Source organism: Coffea arabica, chromosome 8e (assembly GCF_036785885.1).
Source record: "Coffea arabica cultivar ET-39 chromosome 8e, Coffea Arabica ET-39 HiFi, whole genome shotgun sequence".
NCBI lineage: Eukaryota > Viridiplantae > Streptophyta > Magnoliopsida > Gentianales > Rubiaceae > Coffea > Coffea arabica.
Window position 1 is genome coordinate 38,533,521 of NC_092324.1, and position 11,673 is coordinate 38,545,193.

The 11,673-nt window shown below is 35.3% G+C and overlaps 1 non-coding gene across 1 annotated transcript; it reads left to right on the forward strand.

Annotated features, from left to right (window-relative positions):
- Positions 1 to 5,012: 5,012 nt before the first annotated feature.
- On the forward strand, positions 5,013 to 5,119 carry LOC113705153 (small nucleolar RNA R71). Its single transcript, XR_003451800.1, has one exon. It is a non-coding gene; the product is annotated as a small nucleolar RNA R71 (small nucleolar RNA).
- The last annotated feature ends 6,554 nt before the right edge of the window (positions 5,120 to 11,673 follow it).

Here is an 11,673-nt window from a genome sequence, read left to right on the forward strand (position 1 = left end):
TCAGATTTTGTAAAAAGAAGTCAAAGATATGATGTTTCCTTTTGTCCACACTCATTTGGTCTTCTCTTTTATTGCAGAAGCATGTGCACCGAATTCCCTTGCATCTTATAGCTGGAAAGTGGTATGAACACAAGAGAATTGACTGAGTCAAATTGCAGAATTTCGGCTATAAAACGCGCCTACACAAAACGCGGCATAAACTCGCGTTTTGTCTACTCGCGTTTTCACTCTGGCCTTATTTCAACTGCGATTTTCTCCATGATAAAAGCCAAACTAGCTTTTGTGCAAAACACAAAAGTTGTAGCCCTTTGAGTTAGCTTTCCAATGCTTCAAGAATCATCCAAATCGGAGCTTTGTAGCCTGAGATATGATCGAAATACTGTCGCCTGTTCAAACCTCTGTTTTAACTTCCGACCACAGAATGCAGCTTCTGTATTCCAACGTTTTGCCCATGAAGATGGCAGAAATGGATTTCAATGTCTTCATACGAATTGTAGGTCTCTTTCTTAGCTTTAAAATGGTATAAAGATCACCTCAATCCGATAAGTGTAGCTCCAGATATGGTCAAAATACTGAAGAGTGTCAAAACTGACTTGTATTGCATTTCCTCACTTGAACGTTTTTCACTTCATTCTTCTTGTTGCCACTTGAATTCATCACCAAATCTCTATTTTTTACCTCATTTGACATCCTTTGGTGATTGAATCATCATTCCTGCATAAAAATGAAGTTTTTACCATTAAAATCAATAGAAATGCAATATTATCCACTTTTACCAAAAATATATAATTTTACCAAAAACCTCTTTATTTTATTTATAAAACTAAATAATCAACTCAAAATTAACTAATAAAATGCACTTAAAAATACGTAAAATAAACTCTTATCAAATACCCCCACACTTGAATCATTGCTTGTCCTCAAGCAATATAAAATTCTAACCATCAATGATCCAAAAAAAATTGAAAATAAACATATGTAGTATTTCAACTCCATTTCCTTGAATCAAGGTAAATAACCCTTATGTGATCTTTCCATTAAGTTCAAGTACTCATAATATCAAGCAAAGAAGAGCCAAGTATACCATAATTTTACCAATTCAACTCAACTTCTTATTTTTATCAAATTTCGCAAGCAAGCAACTCCTATAGTCAATAAAGATGCTAACTAATCTCATGATCAACTTCTTATTTTTCTTAAAGAGGGATTTAATTTACTTTTTATTTATTTATTTTATTATTATTTTTTAATATATTTTAAGGGATAAATATTACTTAAGTTGTGAAAAATGCCTTTTGACGCGAAGATCAACATTTTTAGATGCAGATCCCCGGTTACTCAACATTTCACATACTCAAGTTGCTTTGCATACTCTTAATTCAAGTACCTTTTTACGCGAATGTCGACATTTGTAGATGCCAACCCCCGGTTACTCGGTATGAGAATCATTGGAGTAGAATAACCCATTTTTTTTTATTTTTTTATTTTTTTTTTCAATATATATATATATATAATAAAATTCCCTCTAAGAGTAATCATGAGAAGAGTATGACACTTATTAACCATATTAATTTCTTATCTTATAAAATTAGATAAAAAGAAGAATTTTCATCAAATATACAAAATGTAGGCATAATTTTCTCCACTTTACTAGATATACTTTCCTATAGATGTAAAAATTATAATCACATAAAAATCATTTCCAAATTTCATGAGAAAAGAAGTATCAAAACCGCATATATTTATTTCAAAAGGATAAGTGACAAAATTTTATTTATTTGTTATAGTTAATAACATATATATGTATAAGGTTTTGGAAAAATTTTGACAGAGTCTCCCCTTAAAAGTGGACTAAAACTCCCTGCCAGCAACCACAAGAAACACCATTTAAGCACAAGAATTATATCAAACACAACTAAAACCACAAGTATCATGCATATGTCTCCCCCCACACTTAAATTACACATTGTCCTCAATGTGTAGGGAAGAACATGAAACAAAAGAAGAAAAGAAAAGAAAGAAGTACTCCCCAAGTCAATGGCTGAGATCCTTATCAGCCACTAATCACGAACCACTGTCAAAATACAAGTACCTACCACATAGAAAACAGAAAAATAAAATGAAGTTAAACATCTTAAGTTCCACAAGTTAAGATAATTAGGCAAGCAAGTTCATCAACTAAAGATAGCTTCTGCAGTGTGCCAAGTCAGTCATCCCCCTCGGCATCATCGTCATCCTCTGCATCACGATTGGGCGGTGGATGAATACCCAAATGATCTTCAATTCGGCTTAGACGATTATGGAGTACAAATGAAGATTTGTGAGTTGGGTAGAAGAGAAGAAGAAAAACGCGGCTGGAAAAATGGAAAAGTGAAGAAATGTTCTAGAAATCGCGTTTTTGAAGCAGAAAAATGAACCGAAAACGCGACTAAAAACGCGCCTTCAACGCGCGTTTTTAAATCCACGTTTTCTGCACAAATCTCGCAGAATTGAAAACGCGGTTACGTATGAAAACGCGACTTAAAGTCGCGTTTATCTGTGTCGCGTTTTCCAGTTTTGCTCAGGCGAGAAAACGCGACTTCCTCCAAAACGCGACTTCAAGTCGCGTTTTAAAGGCGCGTTTTATGTTCTGCAGGCGCAGAATTGAAAACGCGATTCTGAGAAACGCGACTTATAGTCGCGTTTCCTTGGAAAACGCATTTTCTGCTTCGATTTTTAGCAGAATTTCAACTTTTGAAAAATTACAAAAGGTACCCCAATGACTCAAAATGCATCATAGATCATTTATTTGCCAATTTTAATGACTGGAACAAATGTAAAACATTAAAAACATGCATTTTACCCCTTTATAATGAATCAAAAACACCTTTAACGCAAATCGAGGGGTTGAGTTGTTTGATCAAAGTTCGCCTTTTTTGTACTCAATTGGTCATCCTTGCCTTCAATTGCCAACCCTACATTACAAAAACAACAATTTAGCTAAAACATTGATTCAAACCACAAAATCACACCAAGTTAACAAATATAACCTAAATATCGGGTTGCCTCCCAATTAGCGCTTTTGTTTATAGTCGTTGGCTCGACTGAAAAAGTTGAATCACTTTAGAGCATTTAGAGAGAGATTTTCTCCCCATGGGTCGAAACTCCCGAGCCAATCCACCATGTGGTGAACCATGCATTGATCTTCATAGTCCAATTTCCTCAAATGCCAAGGAGGAATATTAGACTTGTCATAGAGAGGCTCAACTTCACCTTGGAGTGGATTCTGCTTGTCTTTTCTGAATTGGCTCAACTTTTCACCATTTTCTTCATGGAATGGCGAATTTATTAAGCCAACTTCCATCCTTATCTTCTTCTCCTTTGTTCCTACACCATGAAAGTTAGTACCAAGGACATTTATAAATTTAACTTCTTCGGTCCTTTCTTGGTTAACCTTTTCATCATATGGCATATTAGAAACAAGAGCAGTAGGCTCTATATTCCCTTCTTTATTATCCAAATTGAATTCCAATTCCTCACCATTAACCCGTAATATAAGCTTACCTTTTTCTACATCAATTATAGTTCGTGCAGTGGCTAAAAACGGTCGTCCTAGAATAATTGGCATTCTCACATCTTCTTCAATATCTAAGACAACAAAATCCACAGGTATTATAGATTGTCTTACCTTTATGAGCACATTTTCCAAAATACCCATGGGATGTGTGATTGACCGATCCGCCAATTGCAATGTAATATTGGTAGCTTTTAGCTCTTGAAGTCCCAATCTCCGAGCAACCGATAACGGCATAAGTGACACACTTGCACCTAAATCACATAAAGCATTAGAAAAATGCAATTGACCAATAGTGCAAGGAATAGAAAAACTTCCCGGATCTTTCAATTTAGGAGGGAGTTTATTCTTAATCAATGCACTACACTCTTCCGTTAATGCTATCATCTCATTATCTACAATTTTCCTCTTCTTTGACATGATGTGTTTCAAGAAACGTGCATAAGAGGGAATCTGTGTTATAGCATCAATGAAAGGAATGTTAATGTGCAATTGTTTAAACATTTTGAAGAACTTTTCAAACTCCCGATCCTGTCCATCTTTCTTCAACCTGTGAGGAAAAGGTATCACATTAGAATTTAATTTGGGATGAAGTGCATCAATATCAATGATAACATGATCATTTTGACTTTCTTGCTCCCCTTCAATTGCTTGCTTCTTGTCTTTTTCACCACCTGAATTTTCAAAATCGAATCCCTCAACCGTTTTACCGCTTCTAAGAATGATTGCATTGACATGCTCTCTCGGATTCACTTCGGTTTTACTTGGTAATTCACCAGGGTTTCTATTGTTGATCACATTGGCAATTTGACCAATTTGAACCTCCAAGTTTCTGTACATCCCAGCTAATTGGTCCAACCGCCCCTCAACTCGCTCGAATCTATCCGAAGTCACCTTATCAAGTTTTTCCACCGCGATCTCCCAACTTGGTTTAGTTTCAGCCCGTGGTTGCCTTGGTTGAAATCCCGGCGGATTGGTTGGCCTTTGTTGATTGCCTTGATCTTTCCATCCAAAGTTTGGATGATTTCTCCATCCCGGATTGTAAGTATTCGAATAGGGATTAGTTGGAGCATTTCGGTTGTAATTATTGACAAATTGTACCTGCTCAGAATCAACACACTCATTAATATCATGTTCACCTCCACAGAAAGAGCAACAAGCTACGTGTGCATTAGATGAACTTGGATCAACTCCACCTTGTCTACTTAGCAATTTCATCACATTATTCATTTGAGCACTCAGCATATTGAGAGTGTCCATTTCTATCATACCTGCGTGACGTCTCGTATTACCTCTTTCATTGGCCCATTGGTAGTTATTTGCGGCCATTTCTTCTATCAAATTCTGAGCTTCTTGGGGTGATTTACCCATTAAAGCTCCACCTGCGGCTGCATCAATAATAGTTTTAGTGGAGAAAGATAAACCATTATAAAAGGTTTGTATGATTAACCATTCCGGCAGTCCATGATGTGGACATTTCCGAACCAAATCTCTAAACCTTTCCCATGCCTCATATAATGATTCTCCTTCCAATTGACTAAAACTAGTGATATCCATTCTAAGCTTAGCAGTCTTTTCTGGTGGAAAATACTTATTTAAGAATGCTCTTGATAAATCATCCCATCCGGTGAAAGTATTAGGAGCATGAGAGTGTAGCCAAAGTTTGGCCTTATCTCTCAATGAAAATGGGAACAATCTTAGCCTTATAGCATCATCACTAACTCCATTCATTTTAATTGTATCACAAATTTCCAAGAATGTAGCTAAGTGTGTATTAGGATCTTCTACTGCATTACCTCCAAATTGAGATTGTTGAACCATTTGGATAAGTGATGGTTTAATCTCAAAGTTGTTAGCATTTACCGTAGGCCTTACTATGCTTGTTTGAGATCCTTGTGTTCCCGGTAGAGCAAAATCTCGTAGAACTCGCCTATTTGCTTCATTTTCAGCCATTTCTTCTTCAAATGATAGTTCTATCAAAATTTCCTCTATCGGTTGCCAAATCTCTTGTTCCTCTTGCTGTTGTGTGTGCCTCCTTTGTCTACGTAGTGTCCTCTCAATTTCTGGATCGAAAGGTGCGACTTCTCGAGACTCCCGGTGCATACACTACAAACAGAAATAAGGGATATTATGCAACTTCAATGGTAAAAAAAAACTGATTATAGTATAAGATTAAATATAATCTAAAAAATAAAACTGTCTAAATTAATAAAGATGATTAGGCTCTAATATTGCCGCTCCCCGGCAACGGCGCCAAAAACTTGACGGGATTTTTACTATCAATGCAAGTTTAATTCCGATTTTACACCCGTTGGACTGCAAGTATACAGGTCGCAATTGTAGTACAAGATGTGTATCGGGTCGATCCCACGAGAAGCAATTTAAACAATTACTAAGCCCTTGTTCTCTCTATTATTTAGACTTACAATTAATCTGAGCAGAGAAAGTCTAATGCTGTAATCTACAACTCTAATATACAAATCTAGTTTAACAAATGCTGAATGCAAATAGAGAAATTTCACTTAAGGAAGATTCTAGGGATGTAGATTCCACTTATGGCATAAACTACACAAATGAATGGATTTACTTCTTGCTATTATTCTTGCTTAACCAGAGATTTATTTCCAAGATTACCAAGTCTCATTTTCATGATGAAATGGCCTAGAGCAATATAGATTTCCCTATTTTCATGGTGAAATACTACTACTACTCTGTTTTATTTCATGAAATGCTAAATAATCCACCTAAGTGTATCTCTATTTTCATGAACATACAACTCAAGCTCTACTCATGTGTTTCAATTGTTATTACCAACTCTCATTGAATAATAACACTATAAACATGCTATTGGTGATCAATCAATAACAAGTAAGAACAGCTACACAAGTAGACAAGTTAATACAAGATATAACAAGTGTAAATCACATTCAATTAGTATTATTTAGCCATAAGTTTCATCTACTCCCTAGATATAGAAAATTAGCTACTCATGAATGATTTAACAATCAAACTCACAAGTTTATTAATGCAAAACATCATGAAGTACAAGTATAAGAAAGATAAAAGAAAGCTTAGCCAATTGAAGGTAAAGCTCTCCAATTCCTGCTATGTTCTTGTACAAGATGGTTACAAGTGAAAAACCAAATGCTTCTCTAAGAACTCTTAACTAGAGAGAAAACTTGTTGCAAGAAGGAAAACTAGCTACGTATGGTGATGCCAGGCTTTTCCCCTGTGTTTCTGCATAAAAGGTGGTAGAAATTCCATTCCTCTCACTTCATAATTTCCTCCACTCAGATTTTGTAAAAAGAAGTCAAAGATATGATGTTTCCTTTTGTCCACACTCATTTGGTCTTCTCTTTTATTGCAGAAGCATGTGCACCGAATTCCCTTGCATCTTATAGCTGGAAAGTGGTATGAACACAAGAGAATTGACTGAGTCAAATTGCAGAATTTCGGCTATAAAACGCGCCTACACAAAACGCGGCATAAACTCGCGTTTTGTCTACTCGCGTTTTCACTCTGGCCTTATTTCAACTGCGATTTTCTCCATGATAAAAGCCAAACTAGCTTTTGTACAAAACACAAAAGTTGTAGCCCTTTGAGTTAGCTTTCCAATGCTTCAAGAATCATCCAAATCGGAGCTTTGTAGCCTGAGATATGATCGAAATACTGTCGCCTGTTCAAACCTCTGTTTTAACTTCCGACCACAGAATGCAGCTTCTGTATTCCAACGTTTTGCCCATGAAGATGGCAGAAATGGATTTCGATGTCTTCATACGAATTGTAGGTCTCTTTCTTAGCTTTAAAATGGTATAAAGATCACCTCAATCCGATAAGTGTAGCTCCAGATATGGTCAAAATACTGAAGAGTGTCAAAACTGACTTGTATTGCATTTCCTCACTTGAACGTTTTTCACTTCATTCTTCTTGTTGCCACTTGAATTCATCACCAAATCTCTATTTTTTACCTCATTTGACATCCTTTGGTGATTGAATCATCATTCCTGCATAAAAATGAAGTTTTTACCATTAAAATCAATAGAAATGCAATATTATCCACTTTTACCAAAAATATATAATTTTACCAAAAACCTCTTTATTTTATTTATAAAACTAAATAATCAACTCAAAATTAACTAATAAAATGCACTTAAAAATACGTAAAATAAACTCTTATCAAAAGTCCTTAGAAAGAAAGCTTTTAGTTTCATGTAATAAACTTAACGCATTAGTAGCAAGTAATATGTCGTCAATATATAAGATCAAAAATATGAACTTACTCCCACTAACCTTTAGATATACACAATCATCAAGTTTATTTTCTTGAAATCCAAAGGATGTAATGGTATCATGAAATTTAAGATACCATTGACGGGATGCTTGTTTAAGTCCATATATTGATCTTTTGAGTTTACATACTAATTGCTCTTTACCTTCCTCCTTATACCCTTCGGGTTGTTGCATGTAAATTTCTTCATCTAGATTTCCATTCAAGAAAGCCGTTTTTACATCCATTTGATGTAGTTCTAAATCATAATGAGCTACAAGGGCCATAAGTATACGAAAAGAATCCTTTTTGGATACTGGAGAGAAGGTTTCATTATAGTCTATTCCTTCTCTTTGAGTGAATCCTTTTGCCACTAGTCGGGCTTTATAACGGTCTATATTACCTTTTGAGTCTCGTTTGGTCTTAAATACCCATTTACATTGAATAGGTACGACACCCTTAGGTAATTCAACCAGTTCCCAAACTTGATTAGCCTGCATAGATGCCATTTCACTTTTCATAGCATCCATCCATTCATTTGATTCACTACTGCTTATGGCTTGTAAAAACGTCAATGAATCATCATCAACACCTGTGCCATTTTGTTCTTGCAGATACACTAAATAGTCATCTGAAACAGCATTGGTCTTTGTTCTTTTTGACCTTCGTGGAATCTGATGATCATCAGATTGTGTATCTGTGAGAATAATGGTATCGTTATTATCATTAGGATGTGATGTCTCAGAAATTTCCTTTGATTCTGGAATTAACACCACATCCCTTTTATCACGACTCTCATTAAAATTCTCATTTTCAAGAAATTTAGCGTTATTCGATTCCATTATTCTATTGTAATGATTAGGACAATAAAATCGATATCCTTTGGACCTTTTTGGATAACCGATAAAATAGCAACTAATGGTCCTTGGATCCAATTTTCTTTCATGTGGATTATAAAACCTTGTTTCAGCAAGACAACTCCAAACATGTATATGGTTTAAACTTGGTTTCCTACCAACACATAGTTCATAAGGGGTTTTAGCAACAGCTTTGGTAGGAACTCTGTTTAAAATATACAAGGCGGTCCTCAAGGCTTCACTCCACAAAAACTCAGAAAGAGTTGTGTCACTAACCATACTTCGAACCATATCTAGTAAGGTTCGTTACGCCTTTCAGCTACGCCATTCTGCTGTGGCATCCCAGGCATTGTATATTGAGCAATAATTCCATTATCTTGAAGAAATCTAGCAAATGGTCCTAAATTATGACCAGTTTCATCATATTTTCCGTAATACTCACCACCCCTATTAGATCTCATGACTTTTATTTTTCCTTGAAAATTTGAAACATACTCAAAGCATCGGATTTTTTCTTAATCAGATAGAGATAGCCATAACGTGAGAAGTCATCAATAAAGGTGATAAAGTATTTTTCACCACTTATGCATGGAGGAAATGGACCACAAATATCTGTGTGTATCACTTCAAGCAGCACTAAACTTCTAGTGGCATTTTTCTTGGTACTTTTAGTTTGCTTACCCTTAATGCAATCTATACAAGTACCAAAATTTGTAAAATCAAGAGTTGGTAAAACTCCATCTTTTACGAGTCGCTTAAGTCGGTCATTAGATATATGACCTGAACGTTTATGCCATAACAATGATGAAGTTTCATTATTACAGCTGCGTTTGGTGCAAACATTAACATTCATATGCAGGGAAAGGGATTGTGAAAAAATAGGATCAAGATTTATTTTATACAATCCATCAACTAAAAAACCACCACCAACAAAACTATTATTTTTAGACATAGAAAAAATCTTGTCCCCAAACTGAAATTTATAGCCATCTAAATCAAGACATAGCAAGTGTTTGGAAGATCTAATAAAATGCCAAAATGTAGAACAAGTCTATAGGTTCCAATAGCTTCAACTTTTACCCCCATTATGTTCCCCATTAGTATTGTCTTTTCCCTTGTCATTGGTTGGCAGGTTGTAAGGTATCCCTGCATATTATTAGAAATGTGAATAGTTGCACCAGAGTCAAGCCACCAAGTATTAGAAGGAACATCAACTAAATTGGTTTTAAAACAAACAAATGAAAGAAAATTACCCTTCTTTTGAAACCATGCCTTGCGTTTTACGCAATCTTTCTGCATATGTCCCTTCTTCTTGCAAAATTGGCATTGCCCCCCAAAACCTTTATGGTTGGATGCCTCTTTATTTGGTGCCTTAGGATTCTTCCTTTTGTGCCTTTTAGGTCTATGACCTTGTGATACCACGTGCACAGTCTGAGTCTACAATCCTTCTCTTTTCAACCTCTCTTCCTCTTCATGACACAGAGATAAGTTGAGAAACATTCCACTTATCCTTTTGTGTATTATAATTGATCTTGAAAGGACCAAATTGTGGAGGAAGAGAGTTAAGGATGAATTGCACCAAAAAGGACTCAAAAATAGTTATATCCATACCCTTAAGTTGTTCAGCAATATTGTTCAGTTCCATGATATGTTCACGAACACCACACACTCCATTATATTTTGTAGTTGTCAAAGTAGCCATAAGAGTACCTGCCAAAGCTTTGTCCGATGTCTGAAATTGCTGCTCAACTGATGCCAAAAACACACGAGCCCTATCAGAGTCAGGAATTGACTTCCTTATGTGTTTTGCAATTTTACTCTTAACAATCATTAGGCTTAGTCGGTTGGAACGCTCCCAGTTCTCATACAGGATCCTTTCCTATTTGGTGCTTTCAGAAGTATGTTGCACAGGCTCATCAATATGGAGGCATAGGTCCAAGTCTAGGCAACCCAAGGTAATAAGCACTTGGTCTCGCCAATCAGAAAAATTGGACCCATTCAACTCCAGAATGTTAGCTGCAATTCCTGTAACCGAAGCTGGAGTAATGGCTGTAAATATAGGTCAAGCCATGAGATAAATATATACGGAGTAATCAAGTGCATCATCGTATTCTACCTTTGGGTTAGAATAACGACATGCTAACGATTCACTCGTTAAGTGATAACAATTATTCACTTAAAACTTTAACAGAGATATCATATTCCTTTGGGTAATATAATAACTCCTCATGACTATAGAAATTAAAATACCTTTGGGCAAACTTTAATAACTATAGCATAATACAAAATAGATATAAATAACCTTTGCATAAACTTTATATCAATTAGGCCACTTTGGTGACAACTAATTAATCATTACTATCATGTTTATACAGGTTATTGAACTTTAGGGCCCAAGAACCCGATTGCATTGGTTTAATATATGCTAACTTAAATATCCATGAACCATTCTTAAGCTTACCTTTGTCTCAAATTGCCCAAATATGCATTTATATACGCTTTCTTAAAATTTGAGCCTTTCATGAAATTGTAATTCTTAATATTAGTACAAAACTTTCTTCCCGAAATTGTGCACATATCAATTAACGGACACTATGAAATCAAAAGGTAACAGTATATATGCACTAACTCATTTGGGTTAAAAAGAAATTGGTACACCATGACATAAACTATGAAACCATTAAAGTAGTATGCAATCAACTAGCATAATTCAAGCGTGAATATTAAGGCTATTGCAATAGAGCATATTTATTAGCGATATATAATTGCTCATAAATGGTGTTTCAGATCAAGTACGATTTTCCCATTCAAATTTTATTTTAACACACAAAACCCTTTATGTCATAGAAATTAAGATGCACATAATATGGTGGTTACATTCAGAATCATTAGTAGAAAATTCTGGGTACTGTAACCAAGCATACATCTAACCCTCCTTAATTTCTTGCAGTTACATACAGCTTAGATATTGTTAAGATAACAATTAAGCCTTTAAT